Below are 19,370 nucleotides of genomic sequence, written 5' to 3' on the forward strand. Positions count from 1 at the left end.
TAATCTTCATGTAATGGATAGAGACAGTCAGAAATTGAGAGGGAACGGAGTGAGAGGGAGAGACGGACGCCTGCAGCCCTGCTTCACCACCAAAGCTTTCCCCCTGCAGGTGGTGACTGGGGGCTCTGAACCCGGTTCCTTGTGCACTGTCACTAACGTGTGTGCTCAGCCAGGTGCGCCACCACCCAGCCCCCCTCCTCTGCCTGAGACACAGGAAGCACTGTGGCCGCCGGTGCACCGACAGACGTGCCGTCTGAAAGCACGTCAGTGTTTGTGAGGTGGTGATGAACACACCGCAAGGCCTCAGAAACGCCTCCGGCTCTCCATGCTGCCAGAGCTCACAGGTGGAGAGGTGACCCCCACCCCCGGGGGGCCTCGCTGTCCTCGGAGCTGGGCAGGTCTGACTCCACGGGCCCTGAATTCCTGGGTACCTGGCACCCAGGACCCAGCCCAGAGCCAGGGCTCAGGGAGACCGTGAGGAATAGTCCAGACGGCCACCCAGTTCAAAGAGAACTTGAAGTCAGCCTCAATTTCTTCTTTTTTTTTTTCTTTTAACAAACTTTTTTTTAATTGTCTTTACAGCCAGAAATCAAGAGAGGAGAGCATGACAGGGAGAGAGACAGAGACACCTGCAGCCCTGCTTCACCACTTGCAAAGCTTTCCCCCTGCAGGTGGGAACCAGGGGCTTGAACCCGGGTCCTTGCTCACTGTAACATGTGCGCTCCATCAGGTGTGCCACCACCGGGCGCCTCAGCCTCAATTTCTTTAAACTGTCCCCCTGCTGTCTGCTCCTAGTGCTATTCTAAGCAAGAGCCAGGGCAGAAGATGACTCAGTGGGCCTCACCATGCCTGAGGCCCTGGGTTCAAGCCCCAGCACCACATGGGAGCACCATGGACAGCGCCAGGAAGAACTCACTGATGGAGTTGTGTTGTGGTATCTCTTGCAAAAAAAGAAATTAAAAGTTGGTCTGGAGAGGCTGCCCAATGATAGCTGTGCCTGTACAAGGCTCTGGGTTTGAGCCTGGGGACCATGTAAAATAATAATAATAATAATAAGGCAAGAGCTTGAGGATGCAGCCAGGTTCCCTAAGAGAGGCGCTGGTGGGCGAGATTCCCCCTGCTGTGGAAGGTGGTGTGTGCATGCCAGCCTGCCCGCCCTTCCCCCACCGCTCGGCCCCCTCCCCTGCTAGCTCTGTTGCCCAAGGAGCCCCACCCTCCCTAAGGTCAGGGGGACACAGTCAGCATGCCATCATGGTAATGGGGATGGCCACACAGCCACAGGAAGCCATCGCTCGGCCCCTGTGGGCCCCAGGGTGGACACAGGTCCCCACACAGGGCTTTCCCCAGAGTGACAGGAGTCAACAAGCGCCCAGTCGCACGGGCAGGGCCCCTCCCGCACCCAGAACATTCCCTGGGCGGGCGGCTCAAGGCACCGCTCGGCCCCTGGCATCACCCCACGTTTGGCGTGGAAACAGGAGGCAGGACACACGCTCCCTGGCCGGGTTCCACAGACAGCTGGGTCTTTAATGGACAGCAGAATCCCCATGCCCACGTGCTGGGTCCTGGGTGGCGACCAGGAGGACACTTCTCTGGTCTCTCAGGGGGAAAAGGTGGGGCCCAGTGACTGGCTTGACCACCCCCCAGGTCCCTCCCATCCCAGTGGGTGACTCAGGACCAGGGTGGGCTGGGGACAGTGAGGAGAGGACCAGCCCCAGCTGGCACCCCCAGCATCAAGAGCACACTCACTCACGTACCCACACACACTCACGTACCCACACACTCACACACATACACCCACACACACACACTCACACTCACACACATACACCCACACACTCACACACACTCACACCCACCGCCCCCAGAGCCCCATAGCAGGACCATCACCTACATGCCCATGTCCTCTCTGCCCCTTCCTATACTCCCCAAGAATCTTCCAGAACCCCTCCAACCCCAACTGACCCCTCCAGCACTTTCTATGGCCCCCGCAGCCTGCTGCCAGAAACCCGCCTTCTGCATCCACCCAGCCAAGGCTCAGCTCAGGGCCCCCCTTCACAAAGCTGCCACTGGGCCTGCACCCAGCCACCACCCAGCGGGAAAGCGCCCGGAGGCCAGAGGGTGCACTCACTACGCGCCCACAAGCTCAGCCCAGCACCCAGCCCAGAGCCCAGCCCCGGCTCCCAGAGCAGTGCTCAGGGCACACACCCAGGGCAGCACCAAGCTTCTTGGGGCAGGGGGGGGGATGAGACAGGGGGGAAGGGGCTGGGCCAGTGCAGCTGCCATAGGGCAGCTAACAGGCTCCCTGCAAGTCCTGTGCCCTCCTCCTCCATGCCCACAGCCCAGGGCTCCTGCAACTGCACAGAAGTCAAAACCAGAAGTTTAGCTGACACACTATTGGTGGTGGGTGGTGGGTGGTGACCTCAGGGCTCCTACAAGATGCTAATCAAAAGCTTCCAGCTGTGGGGTCTCCGAATCTCCCACGCCCAGGCCGCTGTCTACCCCGCACACACACACTCCCGAGGTCCACACCCCTCCCCAGTCCAGTTCTGCCCCAGGGGAGCCCACCCAGCCATGCGGACACCCAAGCCATCACTCATGGTGTGGGGGGGGGGGGAGCTGGGGGTGTTAGACCGGCTGTTAGTCAGAGAGAAGTCCGCAAGCCGTTAGTTTCTGCTGGAGGAACAGACCGCAAGGGCGAGAGTTAGTCACGGTGAGGGAGGTTCATTCAGAGCCAGACTAGACGCCTGGAGACCCCCGACGGGCAGGGCTGGCCTGGAGTATCAGCCCCCCGGGGGCAGCCAGGCCTAGGCGGAGGTTAGCCAAAGGGGAGAGCGAGTTAGTGCGAGGGAGCCAGAGATGATTAGCCCGGAGAGGCCGAGGTGCCTACTGGAGGTGAGGCGGACATCACCCCCAGGTGTGGCCCTGGCTTAGCGGCTGGCGGGCTCTGGGGGGAGGTGGGCCGGGACCTGGGGTGCCAGTGGGAGCTGGGCAGGGAGCCAGGGCGCATTCCCCCTGGTGCCTTCCTGTATGAAATGTCCCACCCTGGTGGGGGACATTAACCAACTTCCTGTATGGGACCTAGCCTTTGGTTGACTTCCTGTGTGGGATGCAACCCCCTCCCATTGGCTTCCAATGTAGGACAGAGTTCTTCCAACTGACTTCCTATGAGGGACAACTCCCCTTCCACTGACTTCCTGTGAGGGACAGGTCCCCTCCAACTGACTTCCTGTGAAGAACAGGTTTCCTCATACTGACTTCCTGTGAGGGACAGGTCCCCTCCCACTGACTTCCTGTGAGGAACAGGTCCCCTCCCACTAACTTCCTGTGAGAGATAGATCTTGTTCCACTGACTTCCTGTGAGGGACGTGTCTCCTCCCATTGGCTTCCTGTGAGAGGTCCCTTCCAATTGATTTCCTGTGAGGGACAGGTCCCCTCCAACTGACTTCCAGTGAGGAACAGGTCCCCTCCCACTAACTTCCTGTGAAAGGTCCCTTCCAATTAACTTCCTGTGAGGGGCAGGTCCCATCCATTTGACTTCCTGTGAGGATCAGCTCCCTTCTCATTAACTTCCTGTGAGGAGCAAGTCTTCCTGCAAAGACTTCCTGTGAGGGACAGGTCTCCTCCTACTGACTTCCTGTAAGGGACAGCTCCCTTCCCACTGACTTCCTGTGAGGAACAAGTCCTCCTCCAAAGACTTCCTGTGAGAGACATGTTACCTCCCGCATGGACACCTACTCTCTCACTGACTTCCTGTACAGGGTTGCTCCCTGACTGACCAATTCCCAGTGGAGCGAGTTCTACCCTCACTTCCACCCCAAGAAGGCCAGCTCCCTGCCCCCTCAACTAGGGTGGGCGGCCCACCTGCCTCCAAGCCCCAGAGGTGTCCCTGGGCCCAGCCACCCCCAGTGGCACTCAGAATCCCCCACAAAGGAGAGCGGCATCCCTTCTCCCCAGAGACCAGCCTCGCATGTCAGCATGGCCGCCTCCTCCTCCTCTGGGTCACCGAGGCCACTCTCAGAGCTGTCACCGGGGCCACTCCCAGAGCTGTCCCCCGTCCCAGTTAGGGTGCAGTCCTGTCTGCAGGGGCAGCCCCGGGACACCTGTGAGGGAGGGGACCAGCACCCAGGGCAGGCGAGGGACCCAGAGCTCGGCAGGGCTGGGTTAGTAAGAAGACCGGGTTAGTAGGGCCGGGTTAGTAGGTTCAGAGCACAGCGCCAGCGCCCGGGCACCCAGCACACACATGGGAGTTGCTAGGAGAGGAAGAACGCACGCGGGCCTGTTAGTGTGTTAGGGTGGGGACACAGGTGAGGCACCCGAGTTAGACACAGGTTAGTAACGGAACGAGAGAGCTGCCTGCAGGAGAGAAAGTGGGGCGGAGGCAGAACAAGGGAGAGTCAGGGTTCAAAGCAGGTGTCCGGCCCCTGGCAGAAAGCTCTGTGTGTAGGACCCCCAGAAGGACCGGGGCCTGGGAGGGTGACACCCTCTGGGTATTTTTTTTGGTGGGGGGAGGCTCTGATGCCCACTGGCCCGCCTTCCCTCTTTTGTTAAGCGTGTGTCCAGACCTTTCCTTTCCCCAGACTCCTCACTCGGCTGTGAACCCCAGGGAAATGGGGTTCAAAGAGGGGTGGACGCGCTCCCAGCTGCCCGGCAGGAGTGGCAGGCTGGGAGCCCCGGCTTGGCCCGTCCCGCCCTGGGGGTCTGCACAGAGCCCGGCCCAGCCCCACGCCCAGCCTGAGGCCAGCGAGGCACGGTTAGTAGGTCTGCGTGGTTAGTAGGGCATGCTGGGCCTGGTTAGTGGGTTAGTGAGGGCAGGGCCAGGCACCCCCGCCGAGCCCTGGGTTAATAGGTCACACGCCACCATGCACCGCGCCTGGCTCACCCCGGCCGCCAGAGGCCATCCAGGGCAGGGGTCCACCTAGAAGACCCCATCCACCCTGTCCACCTGCCCACCCGCGTTTGTGCTCCCCTGGACACACTTCTGCTCCCCGAGTCCTCAGCCTGGGGTCTCAGAGCCCCGACCCTGAAAAACACTGGGTCCCTGCAGAGCGGCTGGCACCCTCAGCCTGGCTCCTGTCAGGCCCTCCCCGGAGAGCTAGGGGCCATCACACTCAGGTCCGCCCACAATGCCCCCATGAGCTACCATGTCCGTCAGACTCCTCCCCCTACTGCCAGGGCTCCGGTGCCCCCTCCCCAGCCTCCTCCCCAGGACCTGCTTCCCAGAACCCAGCTCCAGGCCCTTTGTCCCTTGCCTGTCCTCAGGCCCAGGACCATGTCCTATTCAGACCCCTCCTGTGGAAACCATAGCTTGCAGCCTGTCCCTCTCTAAAGTGAGTTGCAACTCAGTGGACATTTAAAAAGCAGGACTTAGCCAAACCTTTAAAGCACTGGTGAAGGTTATGGCTGTTTGAGGACTGAGGAGGGAGTGTGAACCCAACTTTCCGGGTCAGGGATGCCCCCTTTTCAGTGAAGCACCACCTAGGACAGTGGGACAGAGGAAGCCAGGCAGTGGCACACCTGGTTAAGAGCACACATTTCAGTGTGCAAGGACCCAGGTTCGAGCCCCCGGTCCCCACCTGCAGAGGGAAAGCTTCATAAGTGGTGAAACAGGGCTGCAGGTGTCTCTCTGTCTCTCCCTCTCTACCTCCCCCCCTCTCCTCTCAATTTCTGTCTCTAAATAAACAGAAGTTTAAAAAGAGAGGGAGAGACAGAGATGGAAAGTGGAGGGGAGACAGAATGGGGGAATGGCCCCCCCAGAACCACTCTGGCTGTCTGCACTGACCTCTTCCTGGGAGCCTTCAGCTGGGGAAGCTCCTTCTGGTCCCTGAAGGTCCTGGCAGGTTCACCCTTGGTTGGAAGGCCTGCAGCTAGCTCAGGGTCACCCCTCCACCACCACTCACCCCAATACCGGGGACAGGCAGGGCCTGAGAAGATGCTAGGAAGCCCGTTCTGCACGGCTCCCTGGGTGCCCGGCCCTGGGCACAGACGCTGGGAAGCAGGCCCTCCCCTGCCCCCAAGGCTCCAGGGGCACCCTGGGCTCTCTGAGACCAGGCGGTGCACCCCACCTCCACCCCCACAGCTGGCTAGAGGGCGGTTCAGACTCAGGGAAGCAAATCGGCAAGGCCCCTGGGTCTACACTGCAGGAGGGGTCCTGAAGGGGAGTCAGCACCATGTGGCAGGTGGTCACCCTGCTGTGGACTGAATCCCACCAGCACCACCCCCAAAAAGAAAAGAAATTCAAAGTGGGCGTTAAACTCAGAGACAGAGCGGGCAAGGCAGGTGAACGGGGGTCCAGGGACAGAACGGGTAAGGGAGATGAAACGGGGTCTGGGGGAGATGCCTGATCACACAGGACTGGCATCCTTATGAGACAAGGAAGAGACACAGGGGGGCTCTGTCTGTCTGTCTGTCTGTCTCTCCCTCTCTCTCCCCTTCCCTCCAAGCCTGACCAGAGGGAAGACCAGTGAGGACACAGCAGGAGAGTGATCAGAGAAGAGAGGGGCCTGGAGAGAAATCTCTCCACCGCCACCCCCAGATGTGGTGGGAGCAGAGGCAGCCCTTCCCTGAGGTGCTGTGAGGGGGCACGGCGCCAACACCCACTGAGGAGCTCAGCCAGGGTGCAGCCTGGGAAGGCCCCAGCAGGCACATGGCCCCTCCAGAAGGTTCTGGAACTATGGGGCCTGCCCACTCTGCAGCCCCGGATGCCATGGGGGAAGGAGCTGTGTTCCTGGTGCTCTGGGCTGCTGTTCTCCTGCAAACTTCTCCGGCCATCTCAGTCACACCCCAGCCCGCGCAATGTACCTCTTGCCTCCCCCCCACCATTCCCCAGCTTGACATCATCCTCCCAACCCTCCTGCCTGGGGGCGCAGAAGGGGTCACAAACGAGCCCACCCAAATCAGCACACAGTACAGCCAGCGGCACAGGGTGGCTCCCCACACCCATAGCCCTCACTTCGGCCCCTGTCCCTGCCCGCCCTGAAGGTCCCAGGACACCAGGCTGGGGGGTACAGGCCCCAGTGTGGCTGGGCGTATCCGGTCCAGGAAGCAGCAGGCAGGTCCGCGCCTCTGGAGTCAGGTCCTTGCCGAACGCCTACCGGCAGGGCTCACATCCACCAGGAGGAGGCGTCCTAGGGGCTGTCGGAGAGCCAGGACCGCCTCCCTGTGTCCTGCGGCCGGAGTCCAGGAACACCAAGACGGGGTCCTACAGGGGGACGGGCAGTCAGGGGCGGGCCACCTCTGGGTCTGGGGGACACCTTGCCCACACCAGCTTGGGGTGAGGGTCTTCAGAAGAGACTGGGGAGCAGGAGGGCAGGGCCAGCTTGGACCCGGGCAGTAGCCAAGAGAACCCAGGGCACTGGCCCAAGGAGTGGGGCATGTCCTTTGGGGTCCCTAGAAGACTGGACTCCCCCTGGAGTCACACCATGTCCCCCACACTGACACACACACAGGCACATGGCGTGTGCACACGGCTTCACACACACAGTCACTGGCAAGAACACGCTTACACGCAGGAAGGAACACGCTTACAGCCCCCCAGGACAGGGAGCCATGCCCCCGTGAGGGGAGAGGGCCGCGAGAGGACCGGCTCTTACACCGAGGTGTGGGGACACGTCGCCATCACCGGGGTCCACATCCGGCTTGACGGCAGCTGGCCAGGTCCAGGCTGGAGCTGAAGAAGGAAGGCGCTTGAACGTCCACCTCCAGAGCCACACAGACCCCCAGCCCAGCCGTCCAGTCCTGAACACCCTGCCCCACCAGGCCTGGGTCTGGGGAGGGTCCTCTGCCTGCCTCACCCTCAGCGCCACCCACCTCCCTGCCCAGCACTGACCCAGGAGAGGGCAGGCACAGCACATGAGTAGCTGGGAGAGCATGTGGGCTCTGTCCCCCACCCCCGGATGGCCCTCTAGGGCCTGCCTCCCCTCTCTGGGCTGGCGGGGGTGTCTTTCCAGCTTACACACTCACCACGGTGCTAGCGGGGGCAGTGACCCATGGCTCAAAGTGGGAAAGAGGGAGAGACCCCCACCTAGCTTCCCCCCACAAGCCTCCACGCCCTTTCTCATACCCCCCCGGACACCAGGGAAATAGGGGGGTGGGCACCAGATGGTGGTGGGCTCTGGGCAGACTGGAGGTGCGGGGACCCTCTCAGCCTCCTTCAGGGACTGGGTGCTGGCCTGGGGGTCCCCAGTGAAGCCGTCCTCAGGTCCCTGGCAGAGTACCCCATAGCACAGAGACGAGGGGGCTTGAAGCAGGACTCCCAGCAACCCCCCGGCACCCTACAATCAGGCCCTCAAGATGGAGTCACTCCCTTCACTGGACAGGCCTCCCTCCTGAAGCTGACCAAACTCTGGACAGCAGAAAACGGGGCGCAAATCACTCTCTCTGTGGCACCCAGAAACAGGCCTAGATCTGTCTTTGTGGAGTGGAGGGAAAAAAAGGGGGGGGATGGGAGCTGCCCCCCACCCCACCCCCGCCTGGGAGAGGGCCATGGGCACAGCGGTGGGCGGCAGGAGGAGGCACTTATCTGGGAGGCTACGTCTCCTCTGAGATGGGTCCGAACTCCGGAAGAAGACGCCAGGCTGCTCGGGGAGTATCCACCATGAAGATCTTCCCTGGGGGCGGGGAGATAGCTCAGTGTGAGAGCATAAACTGACATGCCATCCTGGCACCATGAGATCCCGGCGCTGAGCGGGCCTTGGTCGCTCCATCTCTCCCTCTCTCTCCCTCATCAACACAAGCAGGAAACCACGAAGCAGCCTCGCCAGACCAATGTCTTAAGAGCCAGGAGGACACCACAGCTCTGTTCCACCATGCCTGGAGCTTCTCCAGTGCTTTCTGCGGTGCCACCATGTGGTTCCAGGGCTCAAACCCAGAACCTCACATACAGCAGGGCGTGCACTCTACCAGATGAACTGTCTCTCTGACTCAGAGGAAGCTAGGTGGAATGGGCAGGGCCCAGAGGGTGCTCAGAGCTCCCTCCTACCTCTGAGACTCTCATGGACTTCGGGCGAGTGAGGAGTCTGAAGCCTCCTTTCCCCCCCCACACACACACCCAGGGGTGAGGGACAGGAAGGGTCACCTTGGTCTTCTCTGATGCTGTGAAGGTCACCGGTGGGCTTGTGAAGCATTGTCACCCCGTGAGCGGACGGGAAGATGCCTCCAGCTGTGGCCAGAAGAGAGAGGGAGCGTGAATATGCACCCGGGGGGCCCCCGGGGAACCCATGGGGGGAGACAGGGCTGGGGCACTGGGCCTGCAGTCCCTAAATGCCGCTCTGGTCCCCCCTCCACCACCACCACCTTTCTCTCTGTCTCTCTTTGTCATAAATAATATACCCTTAAGGGGGCAGGCAGTGGTGTACCTAGTTAAGCACACATAGGACTAAACATAAGCACCTGTGCAGGGATCCAGCTTCAAGCCTCCACTCCTCACCTGTGGGGGGGAGGAGGGCGCTTCACAGGCGGTGAAGCAGGTCTGCAGGTGTCTGTCTTTCTCTCCCCCTCTCTGTCTTCCCCTCCTCTCTCCATTTCTCTCTGTCCTAGCCAACAACAACAGTGGTATAAAAAAAGGCCTCCAGGAGCAGTACATTCATAGTGCAGTCATCAAGCCCCAGTATAACCCTGAAGGAAAAAAAAGAAAAGAAAATGATAATAAAAATAAAATTTGAGGGAGTCGGGCGGTAGCACAGCAGGTTAAGCACACATGGCACAAAGTGCAAGGATCCGAGTTCCAGCCCCCGGCTCCCCACCTGCAGGGGAGTCACTTCACAGGCGGTGAAGCAGGTCTGCAGGTGTCTGTCTTTCTCTCCCCCTCTCTGTCTTCCCCAGCTCTCTCCATTTCTCTCTGTCCTATCCAACAATAGCAATAACAACAACAATAAGCAAGGGCAACAAAACAAAAAGGGGGGGAAATTGCCTCCAGGAGCAGTAGATTCATAGTGCAGGCACCGAGCCCCAATGATAACCCTGGAGGCATTAATTAGTTAAGTAAGTAAGTAAGTAATTTCATTTCATTTGAAAGCTGGTCCATCTCTTTCCAGCCGGCTGTGACTGGCAGTACCTTCACTCCCCCGTCAGCTCTAAGCGGGCTCTGGTTGAGTGACTAGCAGGAAGCAGACGTTGGGTGCCTGCTGGGGCCACCCTGGAACTGAAGGCTGTCCCTGACTGAAAGACCCAGCTGCCTGCCAAGAGCCAAGGCCCAGGGAACACGTTGGCCAGGAGGCTCCAGACTAGTCCCGAAGGCCCGTGGAGGCTGCAGGGAACCAGCGGCCAGGCCACCCCTGGGAGCCAAGTCCTGGGGAGAAGAGTTTCTACAGGCATGTGAGCTGCTGAAAAAAAAAAAACTTTTCTTTTTTATTATTTACTTTCCCTTTTGTTGCCCTTGTTGTTTTATTGTTGTTGTTATTGATGTCGTCGTTGTTGGATAGGACAGAGAGAAATGGAGAGAGGAGGGGAAGACAGAGAGGGGGAGGGAAAGACAGACACCTGCAGACCTGCTTCACCGCCTGGGAAGCGACTCCCCTGCAGGTGGGGAGCCGGAGGCTGGAACAGGGACCCTTACACCGGTCCTTGTGCTTTGTGCCACCTGCGCTTAACCCGCTGCGCTACCACCCGACCCCCCAAGAGCGCTTTTCTTGATGGACACCCTCCAGCAAGGAAGCCCTGTCGTATGCTGAGGCTGTCTAGCCAGACATGCAGGCACTTGTTCTCAGGCTCCTTTCTCCATCTGTAAAATGGGGAAACTGAGGCCAGTGCCTGCATGTCTGGCTAGACAGCGGGACAGCTGGGCTCACATCAGGCCTGCTTAGCCCAAGACAGCAAAAGACCTATATGGATACCTTGGGGGGCAGGGCAGGGGCAAGAATCCCCCCTTTTCCATCACTGGCCAGATCTGGTTTGGATCAGTTGCCTCCATGGCCTCCTTTCAGGCAGGAAAGGGGCAGGGTGAGGTGACGGCAGATGGGTGCCCCAGGGTGGGTGGGGTGGTTCAGACTCAGACATGCCAGAGGCCCCTGGGGTCCCTGCCCTGTGCCAGAGCTGAGGGTGTACTGGCCTCTCTCTTTCTCATTATATAAAAAAAAATGTGGCCAGGCGTTAAGCACACACACTCCATTGCATAAGGCTCTGGGTTCAAGCCCCCGGTCCCCACCTACAGGAAGGGGAAAGCTTCATGAGTGGTGAAGCAGGACTACAGGCGTCTCTCTGTCTCTCTCCCTATCTTTCAATTTCTCTGTCCAGTAATAAATTTTTTTAAAAATTAAAAAAAAAAAGTTAAATAAATGAACCACTTTAAAAACAGTGGACTTGGGAGTCCGGCGGTAGTGCAGCGGGTTAAGCGCAAGTGGTGCAAAGCACAAGGATCATCGGTGTAAGAATCCCGGTTCAAACCCCCGGTGTCTGTCTTTCTCTCCCCCTCTCTGTCTTCCCCTCCTCTCTCCATTTCTCTCTGTCCTATCCAATGACAGCAACAACAACAACAGTTATAATAACCACAGCAATGATAAAACAACAAGGGCAACAAAAGGGAAAAAAATGGTCTCCAGGAGCAGTGGATTCATGGTGCAGGCACCAAGCCCCAGCAATAACCCTGGAGGCAATAAAATAAAATAACAATAATAATAGTAATAAATAAATGAAAACAGTGGACTAGAGCCAGGTTGGAGTCCCAACCCTACAGCTCCCTTGCTGTGTGGCGCTGAGCTAGCGGGTCCCCCTCTCTGAGCCGACGCCCGCCCCTCCTCTGCAGTGCTCTGTTCATCCTTGTCCAGGGGTTCCCCCACCCAGAGGCAGACGCCCAGGGTAACAGGGGGCTAAGTGGGGAGGGAGCCGTGTCTGTCAGTCACATATTTTCCCCCTCCCCCTGTCCCTGCCAGCTCAGCCAGTCACACCCCAGGGGCCCAGCTGCCTCCCACGGGAAAGGGGACCCCCCCCCCAACCATCTGATCCAAGCAGAGCAGTCCGGAGGACAGCTGTCGCCTCTGCCCCCAGGACCCCCCCCCCCCCCCCCCCCCCCCCCCCCCCCGGCCATTGTTGCTCAGAGTCGCACCTGGCAGCTGAGCCCCTGAGCAGGGAGGCTTCTGGAACAAAGGCCCAGCCTGGAGGCCCTCCAGGGGGAAGCGACAGCCCTGCAGAGAAAGAAAACCCAGAAAACGTCAGGGCTGGGGCTGTGTGGCGCACGGGGACCAGGGGATGCTGCACAGCAAGCCTATGGGGAGGGCAGGGCAGGGCAGGGCAGGGCCGACTGGGTGCTGGGTGTGCTGGGCTCACAGGCTGCTAACACCACCACCCCCACCCCGCACATCACCCCCAGCCTCTATTTTATTTTATATATATATATATATATTTATTTATTTTCCCTTTTGTTGCCCTTGTTTTATTGTTGTTGTAGTTATTATTGTTGTTGTTATTGATGTCGATTGTTGGATAGGACAGAGAGAAATGGAGAGGAGGGGAAGACAGAGAGGGGGAGAGAGAGACAGACACCTGCAAACCTGCTTCACCGCCTGGGAAGCGACTCCCCTGCAGGTGGGGAGCCGGGGGCTCGAACCGGGATCCTTACGCCAGTCCCTGCGCTTTGTGCCACGTTCGCTTCACCCACTGCGCCACCGCCCGACTCCCTCGAAGCCTGTGTTTTACACCTTGGTTTTCTTGATTTCAGGGGAGAGAGGGAGTCTCCAGTGAAAGAGAGGCCAGAGGGGGCCGGGTGGTGGCGCACCTGGTTGAGCGCACATGTTACAGTGCTCAAGGACCCAGGTTTGAGCCCCCGGTCCCCACCTGCAGGGGGAAAGTGGTGAAACAGGGCTGCAGGTGTCTCTCAGTCTCTCTCCCTCTCTGTCTCCCCCTCCCGTCTCGAATTCTGTCTCTACCCAATAAATAAAGATAATAAAATAAGAAAGAAGTTTTTAAAAAAAGAAAAAAGAGCACTTACTATTGCAGGTATGCAAGCCCTGCACTCTACCTGCCCAGCTGTCTCCTTGGCTACCTCCTAGCCTCTGGAAGCCCCCTCCCACTTTGGGGATGAGAAAGTGAGGGGGGGGAGGGCTGGGTGAGCTGGTGTCCTTAGGTGGCAACTGTCGCCTCCAGGGACAGAAAGCAGGGCATCGGGAGAAACATGAGAGCGGGTACCACAGCAACCGCTCTGACACAAAGGGGTCCTCGTGTGTGGGAACGTGTGCACTGAACCACATCTCCCCCGCCCCAGGCTCAAGCCCCCCCCTTCCCCACCTGTGGCAGGAAAGCTTCACAAGCAAATGAAGCAGGGCTGCAGGTGTCTGTCTCTCTCCCTTGTATCTTCTTTCCCCTCTCAATGTCTCTCTGTCTCTATCCAAGGAGGGAGAGAAGCAGAGACGCAGTGGGGGGTAGCACAGTGGCTAGAGCTCTGGACTTGTGTGCCCTGATGCCCAGCACTGCGTGTGCCAGAACGATGCCCCGCTCTCCTCTCCTCCCTCCCTCCCTCCCTCCCTCCTCTCTTTCTTTTGTGTTAATAAATAATTAACCTTAAAAGAAAAATAGAAGGGGCAGAGAGGCTAAAATTCAGGGAGAAAAAGAACAACCTCCTTGTCCTCCAGTCCTTCCAAAGCTGGATGGTCAGTATAGGCCCTCCCCCCCCCAACTCTGCTTGGCTGTTTCTGGGTGAGGGGTGAGGATAGGAGGATGGACACACAGACACACACCTTGCATCCTGCTGACTCACCCCCTCCACATGTGGAGGCTAGGACACTGGCTTGTGCCCCTGAACGCTGAGCACCACCACCCTTGGCCTTCCAGACCCAGCTCTGCCCTGGCCCCCAAGTTCCCGTGGGAATGCAGCTTAGAAAGAGAAACTCTCCTCACCACCACCACCGCCTAACCCCCACCCTTCTGCTCCAGCCCGCTCAGCCCAGACTGGCATGAGATAAACAAAGCCACACAACCCCCCCATCCCAGTGCCCCCCACACACATCAGCAGGTGGGGCTGCTCCCGAGTGGAGGCACTGCAGTGGGGTGTCTGTGCTGGCTGCCAAGGTGCCCAGAGTCCACGCACTCCCCCTGCACTGTCCCAAGAGACCATTTCTCTAACCCAGAACTCTCCACTGCTGGGGAAGGTGGGGAGATCTGACCCCTTCAACCACCGCCCCCCTCAAAAAAAATAATAAAATATCCCCAGCTGTCCAGACAGCACTCTGGAGAAGTGGGAGTGGGTGGCTGGGTGGTGAAGGGCTGATGGGTACCCCAGATCCCTTCGGGGATGTCCCAGCACCTCTGGGGTCCCCACGGGGTGGGTTCAAGACCACAGGCTGTGTGACCTTGGACAAGCAGCTAGCCCTCTCTGGGCCTGGGTCTCCTCATCTCTCCAGAGGGGGGTCCCGGGTAGTGCTTCATCCACTACCTGGTCACTGTTGCATCAATGCCACCATTCCCCACGCGGGCGCTCCTTGGAGTGGGCAGACAGGGTGAGGGGAACCAGGATCCCTGTCTACCACCAACTCTGAGCTCCCTCCGGCTGCATCCGGGGTGCTGGGGTCCCCACCCGCCTGCCAGCTCTGGGGAGGAGGGAGTGTCTTTGTTCCTCCTGCCATGTCAGTGGGGGGGGGACCCTGGCCCCAGTTAGCATCCCAGGGCCCCGGCCGGTGCCCTGTCCAGGCCGGGCCTGCATCTGACAGCTGCAGTCTGGGTGGTGATGGGGGGTCCCATCCCTGGGGTGGGGGGCACTGGCCGTGCTGTCCCGCCCCCCCGCCCGGGCTGGCTGGCTGCCCCCCACCCCCACCCCGAGGCCCCGGCACCCCTGGGCGCTGGGCGGTGGCTCACCTCCGCTGGGTCTGCGGCGCCCGCCCTGCGGAGCCTTTTCGTGGCGGTTCCCGGCGCAGAACTGGGGGAGCCCTGCAGGCGCCTCGCCTCGCAGACTCCTCCCCGCCCTCGCCCGCGGCACCCCCCACCCTGCACCCCCCAGCACCCCCCGCCCCCCAGCGCAGAGCTAAGCAGCAGCCGGCGCCTTTGTCGCTGCTGCAGCGCCATGAAATTTTAATGCGAAAGCTGCGGGCCTGGCCGCCCCGCCCACCCTCCTGCGCCCCCGCGCCCCCTGCACCCCTGCGCCCCCAGACCCCCAGGCCCCCGCCTCGGAGGTCGCCCGGGAGGCAGAGGCGGGGAGGGAGGGTGGCGGGGGTGCAGACCGGAGCTGGGCAGGGGGTGGGGGGCACGGCCCACGTCCAGTGAGGCTCCTCTCCCGGCCCGCATCCCCCCCACCCCGCAGCGTTGCCATGGCAACCCTGGCCGGGCTGAAGTCCCGGGGAGCGCGCTGGCTGCAGGGGCCGGGGCGGGCAGGGCGCGGAGCCTAGGCAGCAAATCCCACCCCCACCCAGCACTGGGGGGCTCGGCCAGGTCCCAGCTGCCAGCTGGGGGTCTGCTGCCCACTGTCACGTGGTCGGGGACAGTAACTCCCCGCCCCCAGTCTGAATCCGCAGCCTCGCCCCCCCAAAAACCTTGCAAGACCTTGACACTCTCACGGGTGGGGTCCCGACTGGTGGGGTGTTAAAAGAGGGTACTTAGGAGAGGTCGGGTGGTGGTGCACCTGGTTGAGCTCAACTATTACCATGCGCAAGGACCCGGGTTCAAACCCCCTGTCCCCACCTGCAGGGGGAAAGCTTTACAACCCGTCAATCAGAGTCACCAGTATTTCCCTCTCTCCCCTTCCCTCTCCATTTTTTTTTTTCTGTCTTATACAATTAAATAAATAAAAAAGTTTTGAAGATCCTCATAATGAAAAGAAAAAGTTAAACTATTTTTTAAAGTATATTTATTAGGACTTCTAGGTGCAGGGAGAGAAGCAGAGCGTCACCCCAGCACGTGAGACACTGGGACCAGAACCCAAGGCCTCTTGTCTACAAGGCCTGGGCTCCACCCCGAGGGGATTACCAAGCCCTGCAGGGCAACAGGTGACAGAGAGTCCTACACTGGGCCATGTGTGGCTCCCTGCCCTGTGTGTTCCCTGCCCTGGGCCAGGCGGGGCTGTCTTTGAGTCTTGGCTCCCTAGAGTCAGGCAGGGCGTCTCCCTGGGGTGGAGACCCTTAGGACTCAGAAACTCCCCCCCCCCCAGCAGTGGGCCCCCTGCCCGGCCCCTCCCCTGTGACCTTCTGTGCTGTGGCCGCCACCCTACTGCTCTGATCAGGGTACTGAGGCTCAGTCCCAGCAAGAGACACCCAGTCGATGTAAGGTCCTGGGGGTCTGGACACCCCCACGCACACACAGACAGACACACCGAAGGCCCCAAGTTCACTGTCAGCTCTTGCTGGGGTGTCCTGTCTGCAGAGTCCAAGCCCAGGACGCGTTCCCAGAGGGCCAGCCCAAGGTCACCGCAGGCCCCAGGGCAATGGACAGACACCTCCAGGCTGGGGTCACCCGGCCCACCCCAAGTCAGGAGCTCTCCTCAGCTTGTGCAGGGTGCCCGTCCTCTCCAGTCTCCAGTCTTCTGTTCTCAGAGGGTTCCTGCAGCCTGGACAGCCGTCAGAGCAGGGTCCTGTTTGTAAGCACTTGGGTCTAGAGGTCACACGTAAGTACACATAGCCCCACCACCACCTTGGGAATGGGAGGCTTCATTGCTCCCTCCCCGCTTACTTTCACTCCTTCATTTCAGAGAGAGAGAAGACACAGAGAGAGAGAGAGAGAGAGAGAGGGGAGCAGATACAGAGAGAGAGAGAGAGAGAGAGAGAGAGCAGACACACACACAGAGAGAGAGAGAGAGACAGGGGGGAGTAGACACATTGAGAGAGAGAGAAAGAGGAAGAGAGAGAGGCAGAGAGAGAGGAGTAGACATACACACACAGAGGGAGAGAGAGGGAGAGAGAGAGGCAAAGAGGGAGGAGTAGACACACACACACACACACAGAGAGAGAGAGAGGAAGAGAAATAGGCAGAGAGAGGGAGGAGCAGACACACAGAGAGAGGGAGAAAGAAGAGAGAGAGGGAGAGAGAAAGGCAGAGAGAGGGAGGAGTAGACACACACACAGAGGGAGAGAGAGGCAGACAGGAAGGAGCAGACACAGAGAGAGAGAAAGAGGGAGAGAGAGAGAGGCAGAGAGGGAGGAGCAGACACACACACACACACACAGAGAGAGAGGCAGAGAGGGAAGAGCAGACACACAGAGAGAGAAGGGAAGGGGAAAGGAAGGTAGGAGGGGAGAAGAGAGGAGGCAAGAGGGGAGGAGAGGGGGAGGGGAAGGGAGAGACTGGCCAGGTCCCCGACTCCTCACGGGGGTGGTCCACCCACACCCACACTCCATTGTCCTCTGTGGGCACCAGATGTCAGGCCCCTGTCCTCCCCCCAGAGGGCTGAGCTGGACACAGGGAACCAGGCCAGGTGGGGACAAGCCTGCAAGGGCTTCACAAAGACCCCCCCCCCTGCTCCCCCGCTCCCCAGAGCTCATGTGTCCCCTGTCGCCATGTCCCCAACTCCCCCTCCCCCTCCCCCTCCTCCATGTCCAGCTCCCAGCCAGGCCCCTCGGGTGCCCCTCCCCCAGACAGAAGATTCTGGAAGCGCCAAGCTGACCTCATCTCCTCCCCTGCCCACAGCCCTGGGGACTGGGACTGTCCCTCTGGGCTCAAGCAGCCCCTCTCCCTGCCCAGACAGGGAGAGATAAATAGAGGCCAGGAGGTGGTGCACCTGGTGGAGCGCACACATTACAGTCTGCAAGGACCCAGGTTCAAGCCCCCGGTCCCCACCTGCAGGAGGAAAGCTTCACAAGTGGTGAAGCAGGGCTGCAGGTGTCTCTCTGTCTCTTCCCTTCTCTAGTTCCCCTTCCCCTCTCAACTTCTCTGTCTCTGTCTAATAAATGTCTTAAATGTTAAATGTTTTAAAAAAAATTTTAAGTTAAAAAAGAAAAATCAGGCCAGACAAAGGAACTTGGAGTCAGGGTTAATCCCCGCTTCCCCCACATTCCAGGTGTCTGTTCTGTTGTTCTTCGAGCTGCTAATGGACTGTGGGCTGTGCATTGGTTCGAAGTCCACAAGGAGAGAAGAAAGAGAGGAAGGAAGGAAGGAAGATATGGCCAGTAGTGGTGTACCTGGTTGAGCACACATGTTACAAAGACCCAGGTTCGAGCCCCCGGTCCCCGTCTGCAGGGAGAAATGATGCTGAGGAATTATTCTGATGCAGTCTCTGCCCCCAGGTTTTACCACGCCCCGCGAAATCCTAGCAGTGCCCCCTTCAACCAATCCTGTCCCTACACGTCACCCCTGGTTGTTGCCCAATAAAAGCTCTCTCACTCCCCCCCTGCTCTCTCTCTCTCTGGGCTCTCTCTCTCTCTCTCAACGCCTCTCTCTCTCACTCTTGCCCGGTGGTGAGGTAGTGGGGACGGCCATTGTCGGCTGACTCCACGTGGCCTGAGCCACGCCCCCATCCAATAATAAAGATTTGTGTACCCCACTTGTTCCAGACCTCCTCTCTCTCTCTTCTCCGTGGCGCAGCCCGACACCTGGCCACAACCGACAAAGAAAACTTCACAAGTGGTGAAGCAGGGCTGCAGGCGTCTCTGTGTCTCTCTGTCTCCCCCTTCCCTCTCAGTTCCTGTCTTTATGCAATAAATAAATAATTTAACAATTAATTTAAAAAAAAAACTTGGGGGGCAAGCAACACCATGTGGCTAGTACTGAGAACAAAAAGAAAACAAATCCCCCTCCCCAGTCTGACTCCAGAAATGCCTGACCTCCCCTCCCACCTCCCCAGGGCACCTTGGAGGCTGTGTTTCCACAAGTCACCCGCACGTGGTGGCAGTGCAGTGCAGGGTGTGTGTGTGTGTGTGTGTGTGTGTGTGTGTGTGGTGGGGGGAGGCCTCCCAGAAGCAGCCAGGCTGGGGGCTGCCTCCACCAGAGAAGGGTAGTCGGGAGTCCTGGGTTCGAAGCCCCACTCTGCTTTCCGGGTCACAGTACAAACTGGAGCGAATTAAATAAACACCAGTAGGGCCAGGCAGTGGCGAGCCTGGTTGAGCTCACACATCACAGTGCGCAAGGACCCAGGTTCGAGCCCCCAGTCCCCACCTGCAGGGGGGGGAAGCTTCACGAGTGTTGAAGCAGGGCTGCAGGTGTCCCTCTGTCTCTCTCCCTCCTCCTCCCCTTTCTCTTTCTTTCTGTCTCTATCCAATAAAATAAATAAACGTATTTAAAATATATAGATAAAAAACAACATGGGGGGAAGGGGACAAGAGGGGCAACAACTGGGTGAGAGGGTCCAGAGTTTCTGAGCTGCAGGACCAGGACCCCCAGTATTTGGGGAAGATGAAAGGAAAGTGGTTGTGTCCCCTTAGCTTCCCTGGGGGGCTTGCGGGAGCTCATGTGACAGGACTTCTCCCAGTGGAAATATTTGCAGTGGGTTTTAAAATATCAGAAGCCAAATACACTTATGTGGCTGT

The 19,370-nt window shown here is 59.3% G+C and overlaps 1 long non-coding RNA gene across 5 annotated transcripts; it reads right to left on the bottom strand.

Annotated features, from left to right (window-relative positions):
* Window positions 1–1,500: 1,500 nt before the first annotated feature.
* LOC107522869 (uncharacterized) lies at window positions 1,501–12,150 on the bottom strand. Of its 5 annotated transcripts, none has more exons than XR_009550368.1 (6): window positions 12,038–12,150; window positions 10,052–10,316; window positions 9,388–9,424; window positions 9,074–9,157; window positions 7,590–8,606; window positions 1,501–7,198 (listed from the first exon to the last, which is right to left on the bottom strand). It is a non-coding gene; the product is annotated as an uncharacterized LOC107522869 (long non-coding RNA). The 5 variants fall into 5 exon arrangements; XR_009550366.1 differs by having other exon boundaries at window positions 10,052–10,319; XR_001601649.2 differs by lacking the exon at window positions 9,388–9,424 and having other exon boundaries at window positions 10,052–10,319; window positions 12,038–12,149.
* Window positions 12,151–19,370: the final 7,220 nt, after the last annotated feature.

The sequence above is a fragment of the Erinaceus europaeus genome, chromosome 6, assembly GCF_950295315.1.
Source record: "Erinaceus europaeus chromosome 6, mEriEur2.1, whole genome shotgun sequence".
Lineage (NCBI taxonomy): Eukaryota > Metazoa > Chordata > Mammalia > Eulipotyphla > Erinaceidae > Erinaceus > Erinaceus europaeus.